Consider the following 14,918-nt stretch of genomic DNA (forward strand, 5'->3'; position numbering starts at 1 on the left):
AGGGAAGTGCAGTAAGTGTGAATGACCACAAAATCAGGTGTCAACAAATATTTACAAACATTTTCACAGTTGCCAGGACCAGGATTAGAGCTCTTGTCTAACTAGTTTCTACACTATGCTATTACACAATTATTGCAAGCACCACAGAGCTTATATTTTGGAGAACGTCCAAAGGTATCTTTGAAGGTGAGTGACATCAGCTGCAGAGCTAAAGGAGGGCTAAGGGAAGTGTAGCAAGTGTGAATGACCACAAAATCAGGTGTCAACAAAGACTTGCATACTCTCACAGTTGCCATCACCAGGATTAGAACTCCTACCTAATTAGTTTGTTACACTATGGTATTATGCAGTTACTGCAAGCGCCACTGAGCTTACATGTTGGAAAGCTGTCCAAAAGTATCTTTGAAGGTGAGTGGCATCAGCTGCAGAACTAAAGGAGGGGTAAGAGAAGTGTAGCAAGTGTGAATGACCAAAACATCAGGTGTCAACAAAGACCCACACACACATTATCACAGTTATCAGGACGAGAACTCCTACCTAAATAGTTTGCTACACTGTGGCATTATGCAGTTATCACAAGTGCCACGGAGCTTATATATTGGAGAGCTATCCACAGGTATCTTTAAAGGTGAGTGACATCAGCTGCAGAGCTAAAGGAGGGATAAAGGAAGTGTAGCAAGTGTGAATGACCACAAAATCAGGTGTCAACAAAAACACACACATTTTCACAGTTGCCATGTTTGGAATTAGAATTCCTACCTAACTAGTTTGCTACATTACAGTATTTCACAGTTATTGTGAGCTCCATGGTGCTCATATGGCTGAGACTTGGCCAAAGGGTTATTTCGAGGTGAATGACATCAGCAGCTATGCTAATGTAGGGGAATGACAGGTGTAGTGAATGTGAATGGCCTCAAAATCATTCATCTCCACACACCCACACAAAAACACACAGGTGTCATGTTGGGGATTAGAGCTCCTACCTAATTAATTTGCTACACTACAGTATTATGCAGTTATCACAAGCACCATAGAGCTTATAGGGCTGAGACCTGGCCAAAGGGTTATTTCAAGATGACTGACATCAGCAAGCATGGGAAAGTGGACAATGGCAGGTGTAGTGAGTGTGAATGGCCTCAAAATCATTCACCTTCACATAATCACAGTTGCCATGTCTGGGATTTGAACTCCTGCTTAACTAGTTTGCTACTCTACAGTACTACACAGTTATCACGAGTGCCACAGACCTTATAATGTTGAGAGCTGGCTGTTGGTTTATTTCAAGGTGACTGACATCAGCAGGAGTGCTAACATGGGCAATGGGAAGTGCAGTGTGTGTGAATGGGCCATAAATCATTCCTCTGGAAACACACAAAACACACTCAGTCACACACAGCTTTACATTTGACAGGACTGAGTATACAAATGCTACATGAATACTGGTTTGTACTATTGTGTTACACAGTTATCACAAGCACCACAGACACTATTGGGCTAAGGGCTACCAAAAGGAATGTCTGCAGTGATTGACATCAGCACATCATGTGATATCGGCCAATTGGATGTGTGGTTGGTGGGAGAGGCCTCATAGTTGAATTTCATCTGTTACTATCTGCCTCTCTCTTCCCCCACCTCTCTGTGTTTGTATGTTTGACATATTATAGTGTTGACCTTGGATATGTGTGAGTATTCCTATCCAATGTGTGAGTATAGCATAAATGGTGTACAATTTGGTGTGTGTGCACAGACATCTCCAGCTGACACAAACATCCTTCAAAAAGGTCTCACAGAGACAGATAACTGGTGCCAGTGCCATGGTTTAAAGCTAAATGCCAAAAAATGTATAGTCATACCCTTTGGCAAAAACAATGTGCCCACAAATTACCACATAGGCGGAAACCCATTAAGTACAGAGAAAGTTATTAGGGACCTGGGGACCCAAGTTGATAGCAATCTCTCTTTTGAAAACCACATTGCCAAAGTGGTTAGAAAGACCTTCTACATAGCCCACCTCATCACGAAGGGTTTCACATCTAGATCAAGAGAAGTAATCATGCCCCTTTATTCATCCCTCATCAGGCCCATCATAGAATACAATGCCCCTTATGGGATGTACCTTACCCGACACCTGCAGCAATTAGAAAGACCCCAAAAGTATCTCACCAAGAGGATCAAGGGTCTCAAACAGATGCCATATGCTGCTCGGTTAAAAAAACTCCAGCTCTACTCAGTTGCATACCGCCTACTTCGAGGCGATCTATGCCTGACATACAAAGCTATGTCAAATCCAGAATTAATGGACATGCTCCACCTCAGTAAATCTAAATCCCTTAGAGCCACACGCTCGAGGGACTTGAACCTCAGCACAGAAATAAATAGAACTTGCTGGAGGGACAGGTTCATAACCCAGAGGCTCCCTTCGCTCTGGAATAAAATTCCAGTTCATGTGAGGCAGAGCACCTCACTGAATCTCGTCAAGAAGAATCTCGATAAGTGGATGGAGGATCGTAGGTTTGTCCCAGGGATTACCCCCGTGTCACTATTAGACAGAGGCACAGTAAACTAAACCTTAAAAAGGGCACAGTATACTCAAATCAAGGGGTGGCGTAAGCCATACAGAATTGAGCTAGGCTTATAATTGCCCCAGGGCAGATAGCCTAGTATGAACCTATGAACCTATGAACATCTGAAAATGACAGATATGTATAGTCCACTGTGTTGGCAGACATGGGCTTTATTTCTCTAAGTGTAGGAGCATGCCCAGTATGACCTTCTGTACTGAGTGTGTGAATTCTTTCCAGGTAGGGTTGTACTCTAGTCCAGGGTTTGGTGTTCTCAACCTACAGATAGCAACCTGTTTCTGCAGGTTATCTGTAGATAGGTTGACAATATGGAATCACAATGGGCAACAGATAGGGGATACTGTAACTATTGCTGTCTGTGCTGCTTGTGTTACATGGTTGGTGTTAGCAGAATTACTCAGACATATGTACTGTTTTACACTTGATGCATTATGTCATCGACTACTAACAGATATAATTATTTGCTCAGAGTGATTTCCTATGAAATACAAAATGAATGAAGCTGAGTCCAGTATTGTGGTCTGCAGCCTACACATTCTTACACACTCCTGCCATTCTGGAGGGGTACCTACAGACACTTGCTGATGGTTCTGTGTAAATGGTCTAGCAGCTTGGTAGTATGGTGGCTGAGAATCCCCTTCTTGTACATCTATTGACTAAACAGAATGGTCATATCCTGCTGTGGCCATACCTCTCAGCTGTACAGATTCACCCAGGTTACCTAGAGGCAGGGCTCATATATCTGGTCAGTTCCCCTTCACATTGCGGTTTACAAGTAGGTTTGTAGCCACCCATTACTGGGTTTGCAGGCAGGGGTAGTATGGGCACACATCAGAGTTTCAGACTTCACACACTCCATGACGCCCATGCATCTACACCCCCCCACTCTGTTATTCTATCCTCGTCCTAACATTATGCGAGCGATATCTGGGAAGTATCCCTATAGTTGGCCCTTCATCCAAGTGGTATTTATGGATTTGTCCACAGTTCATATGGTAGGACATGGGGGGCATGCTACTGGGATTTGTCAACATGGCCTTGCATTTGTGTTCTGTTGACTGTGTTAGTTTGTTAGTTGGGACCCCTTGAGATACTATACATTGGCACTACGGGTGAGGCACAGGACTTTGACAGATGACTGTAGGCCATTTGCTAGTGATGCAGGCCATCTGTAGTATGCCATTGCATTCTGTCACTCCTACATTCCCAGGCTGTGAGCCAGTGGATTCCTCTGGGGTGACAGGGTAAGTGTGCGAGATGTTAATGGCAATAGTTTCTGTACATATTGACCCACTGGTCTGGATGCAGGCAGGGTGCTGCTTACAGCTAGGGACACACCTGCATAGGACACCTCTTTATGCTGCATTCTCTGGGTATTCCCATACAGAAGTGGAGGTCATACTGTATTCATTCCCAACAGCAAGGATATGACCTGTGATAAACCTGTGGCTGATGGTGGGGTATGCTGAGTGCATGTGTGGTATGAAAGCTTCTTGCAGCTGACTCACAGATATACCTGGGAAATTCCCCTTATGCTGCCTTGTGCAGGAACATAGGCAGTCTCTAATTACTTCATTACTGTGCCTTTTGTGGTCTGCCAGTGATTGTCCAGACTACATCAGTATTCCATACTACATGGACAACTGATGTACTGCTAATCTGTATGTACAATTCCAAAACTGTGTGCAGTTTACAGTTACATTTTTTGCACTCTGTATAGGGTACTTCCACCTGTGTATTGTGTGAATGTATGGGCCCACATTCATGACATATCCATCTTTCAGATGGTGACAAATATAGACATCTGGACAGTGAGTATGGACGACTGCTGACATGAGTATTGCTGAGAAGCATTGTGGTTGGCACTGCAGTTGTCGGAACATGGCCCTGTCATCCACAGTACTGCCCATAGGCTACCAAGACACAACCGTCCATACCTACGTGCTGACCACTTCCACACAATATTGAACACATGACAACCTAACACATGGACCCCTGCATATTGTACACATGCAACAATCTATCCTATTACTAAACATGAATATGATATTCACTTTGTCACTTTTGGTGATCACCTCTGTGATTCAATAGAAAGTGACAAAAATAATCATCATAGTGATGTATTTCAATTAGAATTCATGCACAGCAAAGGCATCTATCCTGACCTCTACACCAGCGACTTCAACAGTGTCTGTAATGTAGTTCAATGTGCTTCAGTCATCTGCAACCATACTCCACACAAAATGTATACTGTTAATGGCTACAGTAATGTATTTCAACTTGTTGCACCAATTTAGTCTGTTAGCTGCACACACCTCACACTGATAACTGTAATTATAAAAAAATAATAATGTTAATCTTACACAGTAGGAGAACACACGGAGTTTTACCTTTGATGTAAGAATTTGGGGATATTATGAGATTTGATCAGTCTTGTTCAAGATTTTCGGTTTAGATTATGTGTCCTGATCATTCAGATTAGACCTGCTAGAAAGATAGACCATAACTATGCTAACACATATCTGAATTTTCACTAGAGTGTACATGTGATATAACAGCAATGTCTCTTCTGGATTTTATTACATTCTCAGTTGCTAGAACCACACCAACATGGATTTGGAGCAATTATTTATTTATGTGTTATTTAATATTGCCAGGTATATATCACTTAAAACACTCATTTGTCTCATTTGATGTTACTATAGTATACCACCAGTACACATTGCTTTATCATCAATACATAGACAAATGCTTTTCAGATGTTTATTAACTTTAAGCCTTGAAATTGTGCAGCATAACCTTATAACGATGATCTTTATAAATAGCAATGACTAGGGAGGACAGGCTAATATAAATCCTGCTTTGCAATTTTGTCAGTCCATTAACTCTCTGTGGAATTAGATCATCTACCAATTCTCTTCAATCTTATCAATTTAGATATTTGCCAATTATGTTTAAGGCTGCAAGAGCATGTTTAAGCAACACACATAATGGAAATGTACTACATGCACTCCCACTATCATATCATTCATTATGTTCCCCAGTGGGAATGCTCACCAACTCCTACTGGTGGGAGGTCTCCCCTGTCAGTACACCATCTTCAAGCTTATCTATTATTATTAATACCAACATCATGCTTTCACTCCATCAATGACTCGTCACCAAAAACATAATCCACATCAAGGAAGGCCATAGAAGAAACCTTCCAATATTCTGTATAGGAGAAAAAGACCACTCTTGCCTCTAGATCAAGAAGGATATAGTCTGAACTTCATATACTAAACATCCTCACACTTTACAGACTGCAGTGATGGCAAAGAACCTGGCCCAACAGCTAACATGTGGAGACATAGGCCTCACCTCATTATTTTACCATCTCCTACCTTTCTGACAGCACTTATTCCAGGATGGAGGTAGGGTTTACTCAATCTAATGCATCCTGTGAGAAGGTGGCCTGACTACTGTTTGCTCTGGTTATATTCCCTCATGACCACTCCCATCATTTCCTGTCAAAATCCTGCTTCTACTGGGACAGGAAAAACACTTTTTTGCTAGAATTTCTCCCTAACTATTGGCTTATATGTCAATCAATTTACTGTGGTATAAGGGAAATCATGACTATCACACTAACTATTCCTTTAGGACCAGATGTAAATGTAGGTCTGTAATACAGATGGTCCTGTGTTCTAATACAGTAAATACCAAGCATTTTGGTGGGAAGTTTGGTATAGTGGTTAAAGTATTTGCCTCAGAGGCAAAAGGTACAGAGTTCAATTCTCACCTTGAATTATTGGCTAGGCTTAAAATGGTCCTTCAAGGCAGTTAGCCCAGGATTCACCTATGTGGTCTATTCCCCAGCTTCTATTATTAAAACAGTATCAACAGATCAAGATAATACTTCAAAAACTATAATATGAGCATTTCAAAAATCAAACATAAAGAATAACGTATTAAAATTATATACATATTATATATTGAAAATTTAGCACATGAAAAATATAAGCATATTCCACTCTACCGGTATGCTATTTGTCTTTAAAAAGAGTGCCACTAAGCCTTCAAATAAATAATTGAAGAAATGACAGAAATGGATGAAAGTCTGCTTACCAGCAACAAAGGAAAAATTAATTAAATCCTTTTCCCAGTTCTTTCACTGTTGTGCCCTAAATGGGCACTCTGGAGTACAGCACGGGGTGTCTTTAGGCGAAAGGACATCGGACAGATGTGTTATGTTCTCATTTAGTGGCTGCTGACATTTCAGTATGTTCTATTTATAATTGTATGCTTCCTTATAAGAAAATAATTAATCAGGAATGTGTATATACAAGGAAACCTTAGAACAAACCAAGTTGCAGTTTACTGTACCAAAATGGGAGCCCGAGATTTGTCCTGAGTATACTTCTATCATCCTAAAATGTATCTAAGTGAAAAGTTATGGAAGAAAAACCAAAGTGCATCTTCAGTATGCTACCTTACTTCCATGTTCATGACACCAATGCACAGAACGTTAACTAAAGATTATATGGAAGCAAAACAGTCACTATGTAATCTAACTGGAGTGAGGTGTTCAGTGGAAAAGCGGCAGATGGAATGTGTAAAGTTTTGAAAGAGAAATTATTTGAGTGCAAAAAGTCAAAAACATTGTTAACATCAGGATCTAGGCATACAACTTCAGGGGGATATAGTTCCATAAGAACAAGATATCTGATTAAAGTTAGAGACAAAAAATATAAGAAATGGAGGAGAGCTCAAACTACAACTTTGAAAACTGAAATAAACAAGCTGGACAAACAGAGTAAGCATAGTGTGAGACAAGATCAAGAAAAATTTGAAGAAAATTTATATAAATATATTGAGCATAATAGGAAACCTTTTTATAGATACATAAGATGTGGAAGGAGTAAAGACAGACAAATTGATAAGCCGTGTGTAGATTCTAACATTTATTCTCAGACACAACAAATTATAGATATATTTATAAAATCTTATGCAAAGCAGTTTGGCTCCAGAAAAGTGGTGATAAGTTGTCCTAGTGACATCTAGGTAACCCCAGATACCGGAATCAAATTAGATTAGATTATATTGAAAAAGAACTGTGCAAACTGGATCCAAACATAGTGCAGGGAGGAGACAGAACACTTCAGCAAGAACTTACAGTACCATTATATCTATTATTCACTAGGTTATATAAATATGGGGATATTCATCAAGATTGGAAGCATGCACTTATCAAACCTGTCTTTAAGGGAAAGAGGAGTAGGACAAACTCAGAATCATATAGACCCTTAAGTCTATTTTCATGTTGTGGAAAATTAATGTAGAAGATAATATTGGATAAGTTATTGTCAGAACTGGATATGTTGGGACAAGAAACCATATATCACCATGAATATGTTGAAAATAGGCCTATTACCACCTGTAACATGATGTTCTATAACAATATAAAAACAGCTATGAATGAAAAATTGTGCTGTGATGTAATTTATATAGACTTAACTTCAGCATTTGACAGGGTCATACACAGAACACTGATCAATAAATTAGTACAACTAGGCATTGATGTTCTCTTGATAAGATGGATAGCTGCATGGCTTACAAAAAGGACATAGCAAGTATCATACAGCAAATGGATAGGTGAAATCCTTGGTTACAGTCAAGGTGTCCCACAGGGCTCTGTCTTAGGCCCTTACTTGTTTAGATCGTATATTTCAGACCTAAACCTTTCATCTGAGGTATTCTGCAGTCTATATGCTGATGACCTGAAATTGGGTAAACTGATTACAAGTGTTAAAGATAAGGAATATCTGCAAAATAACTTGACTAAATTGACCATTTGCTGATAAATACATCAAAAGCTAAACATATGAGATTTGGGAGACATAAAGTGAAAGGTAAATATTTAATACAGCACACAGTGATTGAAACTGTAGGCTCATTTAAGTACCTGGGTATATGGGTAGAGTCAGCTATGAGTTTTTCTAATCATATCAACCAACTGGTTAATGATAGTTATAGAACTATAGGTTGTATAAAAAAGATTTATAAAGTCTAGGAAGTTAAAAATAAGGAAATCTTTTTTTGTTACTTACATTAGACTCAAACTTGAGTATGTAATAACAATATGGAAACCCTGTAAGAAGACAAGCATGAGTAAACTTGAAAGAGTACAGCTGAAATATACCAAGGGCATCCATGGATGTGAAAATCTAAGTTATTATGAAAGTCTAAAATATCTGAACTTGTAGAGTGTCTCTTACATATATCTAAGAGGAGATCTTATTCAGGTATATGGGGCATTTAGGACAACTACCTCTGGGAATGTTTAGGGTTATCAAAAAGTACAAGAGAATCATCATACAAACTGTGTAGAAGATTCTGTAGGAATAAGAAGTGTACTAATTGGTTCTCTGACAGAGTAACTGATGCATGGAACAGACTATCAAATTACATTAAAGCAAGTACTAGTTTAGATATTTTTAAGACCAGCCTGGATGCTTATTATGGGAACAAGTGTTTTGGTATATTGGCAAGCTAGAAGGGCGTTTATGCCCATGCTTGAAATATTTGTATGTACATGTATGTATGGAAATATGCAGTGGTTTAATATATTCTGACAATATATCCATAACAAAATACATTTTGGAATGGCGTTATACCCTTAGACTTTAAATCAGATTTCACAGTCTAGTATGCCATAGACACAGCTATCTCACATATTAGTTATACACAGCCTTGTAAGTTAGCAGATGCAATACTATCCACTATATTTATTTATTTCTTTAACATTTGTTTGTCAGGAAAGTCCAATTGGGACAGAGCCCATTTTCAGCAGAGACCCAGGGAGAAATGCTCAAAAACGCATGTTTTTGGAATGTGGGAGGTAACCTGAGCACCTGGAGGAAACCCATGCAAAAGCAGAGAGGACTTGCAGACTCTGCACAGTTAAGAACCAAACAGGAGAACCTCTTGCTGTGAGGTGACAATGGTAATACTGCATACTAGACCATTTCTAGATAGTGAGCACATATTTTGCTTCTAAATGTTTTCTTTTTAGTTTAAATAGTAAACCTAACAAAGGCAAAATAACCTTTTTTTCAAGGATGATCTTGTAGCAGTGACTGGATAACTGACATATTTAGAGACAAACTTTATGTAAACTGAGACAGACAAGCAATAAAGCCTGACAGGGTGGGCATTATCAGTGAAATACCAGCCCACAAATGGGCATTTTAAGGCTCAATGCCCAGTTGTAAGGGTTATTATTTCCTTCATAAAATGGTTCATCCACGTAATTTATTTATTTGTTTTACTTATTTCCATTTTGTTTTCCAGGGGACTCTGACTGGGTTGTACAAAAAAAGGTTTTCACTGAAGATCCAGGGAGAAAAGCGCCACTACAATGGCCATTCTAAGTATGAATTTGCAACATTGACTATACTATTTACGTAATCAAACTTTTCAGAGATCCCTATCTGCATTTACACAGCATTCTAAATATGCATTTACAAATGAAAATGTCGTAGTTTTCTAACTAACATAGTATACAACATTTGTGGATTACATTTTAAGCCTCAGCAGAAATGTTTAGCTTGATGAAGGAGCTTAAGGACCGAAGGAGACACAGTTAGTTATCATAGTAAAGTTGTCATATACATGCATAACAAGTGAGAATGCATGAACAGGATTCCATAGTTGTAATGTACTTGCAAAGAGGCTTTACATGAGAATCAAAGATGTTGGGGTGATGGAGTGATTCGAATTACATTACATGGTAGTCTTGTTCGTTACAATCAGCTACATGTATAATTTGTTAAGTCAAGGGTGTGATAAGAAGTTATTCGGATATAGAAGAAATATTTGGGGCAGTAGATATTAATTGGGTTTATGAGATACAGCTGGTCTCTGGTTAGAGGGCTAATCTAAATGTGTGATAGTTTACTACACAGATGTGAGGGAGAATGAGAAATTATAGGTGAAATATAGCCAGTCCCAGCTGAAATGGCATCTAAATGACTAAGATGTAAGAGAATGATTAGTTTGGGTAGGTTAATGGTTTGAGCTTATGTGTTTGTTGCTACTATTCTTTGGGGGAAGAGGTAGAGTGTGGATTCTGAGTCGAGTTAATTGGTGGGTTTGAGGGGACAATGGTACAATTACAGTGTAGTAAATTGATTAATAGAGTTATTAGTTTGTTTTAAAAAAAATGTGTTGGTATCCCATTTTATTGATACTTGGGTGTAGGACATTCCAAAATTTAGATGTGTTTGAGTGCTATAGCATATGCAGTTGTTTTGAAGGAAGTATCTTACACCCAAAATAATAACTGTGTAAGCATTTTAAGTCCCCCCCACACACACACACATACAAGCACAGCCTCAGAGATGTCCCCAACAGTTACAGTTACTTTCTTGACTGAGTACATTCATTCTGATCAAATGGATGAAAAAGAAATTAATACAGTGAATGGCATTGCAACCCCAAATGCCTGTCAATTTTTTTTTCATTTATTTCTGTCTCTGAAAAATGTTTGACTGTTTGGTAAATCGCTGAAGATTATTGGCATTCAATGAATCCAGACATTCTAGTTTGATATATTGTATTGTTCATAGAATGTGCTGTGGTGCAAAGCCTGTTGCAACATTCCACTATAAGTGGATTAATAATACAGCGGTTGACATTAAATTAAGGGTCATAGGTGTACAGACACAACTGACATTAAATTAAGGGTCATAAATATACAGGCACACACACGCGCGCACACACACACACACACACACACACACACACACACACACACACACACACACACACACACACACTCACACTTGTATTTTTTTTCTTTATTTTTTTCTATCACACTAAATCCGGAAAGTGAAAAGTAAAATGGCACATCATTGCAACTTCCCACAGCAACTTTTGCTAGTGAAGTTTTTTATTTATTTTTTTTCCCCGCTTTTTTTTTTTTGCTCACTAAACAACAAAGTTGCATTTAGCAAGTATAAACAAAAAGATGATGGGCATTTACTGTTTTCGTACATGTTCCATAGCAGCTTAATATGCTGCTCTGAATTAGTGGACTTTTTTGTTACTGGGTGGTTTGTTCTCCAATAGGTTATTGATGCACAATTTGCTTATTTTCTTAAAAAAATTAAGTCTAAGAGTATCAGATAAAGTCCATTAGAAAAAAACACTGGAAAATTAGACTCAACTTTTCAGCAGTTGGTAATTTATAGCTTGTTACCTGCTCCAAATCTACTCTTTTTTTTATAATTTATGACATTGTATTTTTAGTAAAAATTCTGAAGCTATTTGCATATTTAAGTAAACTTGGCAAAGGACAGCAACAGTTTTACAAAACTTTGAAGTATTATGGTAAGAAAAGTTGCAGCAAGTTATTTTAGAAGTGATTTACTCCTTAGCTGGTTTTGTTCTTCAGGCTATGTGCTGATAATATGTAAAAGACATTTAAACAGGTGTTGTGAGAAGAAGGGAAATGTCCCCATTCACATGGACAATGCAGTGACTTGAAAATTTTGTCCTGTGTGGTTGAGTTTCCCTGCAAATAATGGTTCATCGTAAATATTAATTTAAATATATGATACATTTAAATGAGTTGATTGTTTAAATTTTGGATATGCTCAAAAGATTTACATTCAGTGATTCCATTCACACTTAAATGACCTTGTAAATTTAAATAAACTCACAGCAGTAAATTTACTTGTGGCAGTTTTCATGAAGGATATGCTTATTGTGTTTTTTGGCAATTTATGTTGTTTGCATTTAAATTGTGTTGGAATTAAGTTTTGTTTCTAAATGTTTACCACCACTGTGCATAGAAGGATGTGGTTAAGACAACTTGGAATGAATTAGAGGCTTGGGCATCTGGAGGTCTGGTAGGGAAGGAATGATGTGCCCATCTTGGAATAGGGCTCAGATTTGAGCAACCCTCATGACTGATCCTTAGTAGAGGAATAGGATGCACAGAGAAGATGTCCTTATGAAAAAAAGGTGGTAAGATTGGTTCACTCACAGTGAGGAAGGAACAATATGCTTTCATGTCCACACTATATGTCCACCTCTTGTTGTCCAATGCAGGAGAAAGGAGGAGAAATTTAGGGAATATCAATACACTCCCCTGTAGCAGTATGATGCTGGACTAGGGTCCTTATCTCCTCCCTTGTTCTGGAGGTTGGTCAGGTATAGAGTGCAGATGGCTAAGGCAGATCCAGTAGACCTGGTAAATCAGGAGAGAAAAAAATAAATTGTTGCTAAATGTACTGTGAAGGGAGTGCAGGAGCTAACCATTTAATTCCTACACACACACACACACACATATATGTATATATATATATATATATATATATATATATATATATATATATATATATATGTGTATGTATAAGACATAGGTAATTAGATCTGTTATGTAATATACTGAAAATATGTAGTACTTTATTGAATGCCAACTATGTATGCATTGCAATGCTTGTTATGACTATATGGCTAGAGGTCTTGAAGAGGTATGTACAAGGATTTGGCTGCACTGCATTTAAATAAAATTCTTCCACACACGGCAGCACATTTATCTTGTAAGTCATATGAATAAAGGAGATTTGAGAATAAAGCATTTTGTCTATGGACATGTTCAGAGTTAGAGGTTGGGGGAGTTTGAGGAGGGTGTGGGGTTTTGATTTGGGGAAGGATGCTAAGGTTAAGAAGTAAGGGAAGTTTTAAGTAAATGCTGGGAAGGGACTGTTTCATTTAACATGAGGAAGTCTGGAGAAAGTGAATTAGGCATAGGGTAGGACTTAAGGGTTTTATGTGAGTGTAACTGGGAAAGGGAATCAGATTTAGGCATGATCTTGCTACTGCAGACTTATGTCTGAGAGGACCTGTAGGTACTTCAGAACACTGGTAGACCTTGGATTATCTATAGGGGGCATGGAAGTGAGATTAATGGGTATTTTTTATTATTATTCTTGTTGCCAAAGGGAATTAGAGTTACTTTGAGTTTGTCATAGTGGTTTAGGTGCAGTTAAGGATGAAAATCGACTGCTTGTAGTCACAGCTACATACTTAGAAGAATTCATTTACTTATTATTGAGCTAGTGCTTCAGTTATGGATTTGGCTGTCTGGAAGTAATGTGGTTATTTCTTTTGGAGTTTGTCTCAACGGTTTTCATGTAGTTCCATTTGGGCATCTCTAGGTGCAGTTGTGAGATTGTGTTTAATTTAATTAGTATGTCAGGGTTGGGTATGGGAATGCTGCATGGTCTTCGGCTTTGCAGGTGCTTATGTAGAGCTCTGCTAACTGGCGATATCAGTTGAACATTGGTGGTGTGTCATCGTACAGTCATTCATTCAGGGAGTGGGTAGGCAGAATGGCAACCTTGGAAGTTTGGTCGGGAGTAAGGGAGAATTGCTCTGGTGGTGGTATAGTCTGTAGGCTTCCTTTCACTCCACTGAGCCACTAAGGATTGTGTTTCACAGGTTATGAGGTGCTCGCAACTAATGGTCATTTGCAAGCATGCGAGGAGTGATGCTGACTATTAAGGAGGTGGATGGACACTGCATAAGTGCAGGTGAGCTGTTCACGCTTGTCAAAAAAACTGGGGGAGATCACCATGTAAGGAAATATAATATTAATAAACTAGGGGAGGGTGAAGGAGTGAGAAGGCTGCCTGCCTGGCACTACAGTTATCATTCAGGAGTTGGTAGAATGGTAGGAACAGGGCTGCCAGCACATTGTGTAGCTGTAAGAGATCTTATGTCAATTTTTTTGTCCTCATAGATGAGGATGAAAACATTTGAAGCTGCTCCTTTATGAGGTGCGGAGCTTCTTAGTGCAAGGGATCTGGTCAAAGCACAATAAAATGGGTGGACAAAGGCTCAATAGGGATATATTTTAAAGACTGCTCTTATAATCTTAGAAAATTACTAGAAGAACAGTTTATTTTAACATTCATTTTCGGAAGGATTTGAAGTCTGAATCTTCAAGGTATGCCATTAGGACTTCCATCCTTGGATGCCATTGATGAAACACTTAGTGGGGGGGGGTCCAGATTTTTTCTTGGGATGGGGGATTGGTGTCATGATAAGGTTTCTCCCTTATGCATGTGTGTGTTTTTTTTCAGAGCATTACTATGGGGCATGTACATTAGATATTTAAAAAAAAAGGACATGGCAGTGATGCATTCAACTAGTAGTGCAGTGAAAAGGAAGGATGAGTGAAGTGCGTGGCAGACCACAGTTAGCAATATTTAGCTGGGGACAGTGGTTTGTTTAAATTTGTTTTTTTCTTTCTGTATTTTGCAGTCTTAATGTGTCTCCTTCTTT

Source organism: Protopterus annectens, chromosome 1.part0 (genome assembly GCF_019279795.1).
Source record: "Protopterus annectens isolate FY-2018-M chromosome 1.part0, PAN1.0, whole genome shotgun sequence".
Classification (NCBI taxonomy): Eukaryota; Metazoa; Chordata; order Ceratodontiformes; family Protopteridae; genus Protopterus; species Protopterus annectens.